This window comes from Echinops telfairi, unplaced genomic scaffold (genome assembly GCF_000313985.2).
Source record: "Echinops telfairi isolate 266 unplaced genomic scaffold, ASM31398v2 ScPeMD7_18;HRSCAF=68, whole genome shotgun sequence".
Taxonomy (NCBI): domain Eukaryota; kingdom Metazoa; phylum Chordata; class Mammalia; order Afrosoricida; family Tenrecidae; genus Echinops; species Echinops telfairi.
In genome coordinates this window covers 72,305,993-72,309,282 of record NW_022103915.1, presented here as the reverse complement: position 1 = coordinate 72,309,282, position 3,290 = coordinate 72,305,993, and positions in this window count along the sequence as shown.

Genomic DNA, 3,290 nt, shown 5'->3' with positions numbered 1-3,290 from the left:
GCCAATCCGCCAGAACCAGTGGTGCTGAACACAGAAGTCCAAGCTGCACTGCAAGTATTAAGGGAAGCCGAGCTCCAGTTGTCGGCGGCATAGCCTTTGAAATGCCGCGACAGGCTGAGCATGCGCTGGAAGCCCAGTCGGGTGGGTAAGCTGTGAAATCTGGAAGAGTGTGCCTTGCCCAGCTGACTGGAAGAGATCCTTATCTGTTCCCCTTCTGAAGAAAGGCGACCCAACAGAACCCTCTGATTATAGAACAATATCACTGATATCATACGCAGGTAACATTTTGCTGGAGATCATCCAAGAATGATTACAACACTCCATTGACAGGGAGCTGCCAGAGGCTCAGGCGGGATTCAGAAGACGACGTGAATTAATGGATATCACTGCTGATGTCAGATGGGTCTTGGCTCAAAGCAGAGACTACCAGAAAGATGTTTACTTGTGTGTTGTTGATTATGCCAAGGCATTCGACTAGGTGGATCATAACAAACTATGGAGGGCCTTGAGAAGAATGGGCATTCCGGACCACTTCATTGTGCTCATGCAGAACTTGTACGTGGATTGAGAGGCAGCTGAGCGGACGGCACAAAGGAATATGGCCTGGCTCACAATCAGAAAAGGTGTGTGTCTGGGTTGTGTGCTCGCAGCATGCTTATTCAATCAGTATGCTGTGCAACTCATCAGGTGAAGGAGATTGTGTCCGCAGGAGTAGAGGAGGCCTTACTCACCACTTCCATATGCAACTGTACAGCCTTCCTGGCTGCAAACGGGGAGGACTTGAAGCACTTGCTATTGAAGATCAACGATCTTCAAGTACGGATTACAACTCAATGTCATGAAAATGCAAATCTTCACACCTGGTTACATCATGACAGATGCAGAAAAGGTTGACGTTGTCAAGGATTTTGTGTGGCTTGGATCCACAATCGATGCTCATGGAAGCAGCAGTCCAGAGATCAAAAGATATATGGCATTAGGAAAACCCGCTGTAGAGTATTGAAGAGCAAGGATGTTCACTTGGAGGACTAAGGAATGCCTGACCCAAACCAGGGTACCCTCCCTTGTCCATAGGCATGTACATTATGCGTTGAATATGGAAGATGGGAGGAGAAGGGAGACAATTGAATGGTGAAGCTGGCTAAGAATGTTGAAAGTACCAGGGACTGCCCAATGGACAGAGCGACCTGTCTTGGAAGGATTCTGGCTGGAGCGCTCCTTTGGGGCGAGGACAGGGGGGACTTCCTCTGACATTCGTTGGACATATTGTCAGAAGAGACAACGGGAGAAGGAGGAAGTAGAGAGACAGTGAGAAAGAGGAAAGATGGACACAGGCTCAAGCACAGGAGCATGGTGATGATGGCACAGGACCGGGCAGTGTTCCTTCTGTTGTGCACAGGGTCTCGTGGGTGTGAACCAGCTGGGTGGCACCTGACAGCAACACCAGACATGTGCCTGCCCGACCAGAGACATGCTGGTGGCAGTGAGCACCCTGAGCGGGGAAGGAAAGGGGGGCAGCAGGGACGGTGTGAGGTTAGCCTGGGACCTCTTGCTTGTGTCAGCAAGGAAGGAACTGTCCCCCAAATCTGATGGGCATGGCAAAGGAGAGCGAGAGCCCCGTGGAAGGGGCTTTCCTGGGGCCAGTATGGGAAAAGTGAAACATCCGAATAGAGGGAAAGTGTACAGCGTTAGAAGATAACTGTTGATAACGTGAGAACTGACAGCCCACAGGAGTATTACCTAATACATGACGTCAGCGAGAGGGGGCGTTCCTTCTTAACAAAGAATGCGCACTGCCCCTTGTCTGACGCATGATCAAGTCGGAACGTCCACCTGACGCCCTCGCGTGGGCATCACTGACTCGGGCTAGGGTCGTCCGTGGACACTGACAGTGTTCAGTTTGATGAGGAACAGGATGCGTGCTCAGTCCCTGAGGCCTCCACGCCGATGAGTACAAAGGGCTCCGGCAATGACCTGCACAGGCTGGCAAGAAGGCCTGCGCGTCTGCTTCCCGAAGCTGGCCGCCCAGAAGACCCCATGGAGCTCGGTGCAGGTCTGCCCTGTCCCAAGCTGCACACCGTGCATAGGCGTCGAGTCTGGGCAACAGGACAGGTGCGGGTGCCTGCAGTGGTAGATGGTCGCCGGTCTTCTGGGCCAGCTCCCCCTGAGCTCCTGCAGTAGGGACTCTCTGCATTTGGCCACAGTGACTCCTCTTGTGGGTGGCACTGGGTCCCCAAAAGAGTAAGCGCTGTAACCCTGCCCCTGCCACCTGGGGGTGGAATGCCCTGTAGAGAGCCAAGGAACCGGGCCCAGAGAAGCTGAGACCCGGCTCTCCCGCTTAGCAGAGTGGACTCTAGAGGACACCTTCTCCTAGAGCTGGGCCCTGACTTGGGACCTGTGGCCTTCTGAGCTTTCCAGGAAACACCTCTCTAGTCATTAAAGTCATGCACTTGTGGCATTTGATACAGCAAGGACCCAAGACAATTGGCTTTGGCTACTGGGACAGGGGCAGGTGTGCTGCAAGCAGAAGCTGGAAAGGCACTGGTGCTTAGGGATGGGCTCTCACGTGTTTCCAGGGGCAGCCCCGGCTAGTCCCTGTCCCAATGAAGGCTATGAGTCTTACCAGCGGCAGAGGACCTCCCACCCTGGGAGTCGTGCGTGTCCGACCCAGCCCCGATGCCTTGGTCAGGAAGGCCCTCCACCCCTCTTGCAAGCTCTTCTGCATAACAGGTTGTATGTGTCTGGATGGTGGTCCTGTTCCCACTCCTGTAGTCCCCCTGCAAAGGTGATGACCTTGTGACAGTCTCCTTTGCCCTCCCATGTCCTTTTGAAAGTTCAGCAAACTCTTGGACGCTGTTATGACCTCCTGCTAATGGCCTCCTTCATCAGGATGATGTGTCCGTTTTTGTCCCTTTTAAGGCTTAATGGATTTCAATTTCATTTGAGATTGGGAGATCAGGGTCCCTTCGGGTGCCCTAAGTCATGCCTTATGGGATGCTCACCAGTGATGCGGTGTTTGTGTGAAATACACACATCATAAGTGCAATCTTGAGGAGACTGTAGGCTCCCCACCCTCCACCCATCCCTCTGCCCCCGGGGCAAACGGAGGGACACTGCACTCTTATCCTTATCAATGAAGTAAAAATAGGGGTCTGAGTCTTCAAAAACTACCTACAGACTGAAAGGCAGGGGAAGACTCTGGCACTGCTTCCGGGAAAGGGGGACTAGCACGGCAACACAATCCAACTCTGGAATCTGAATTTTCTTTTGCTCTGCCAGACATTATTGAG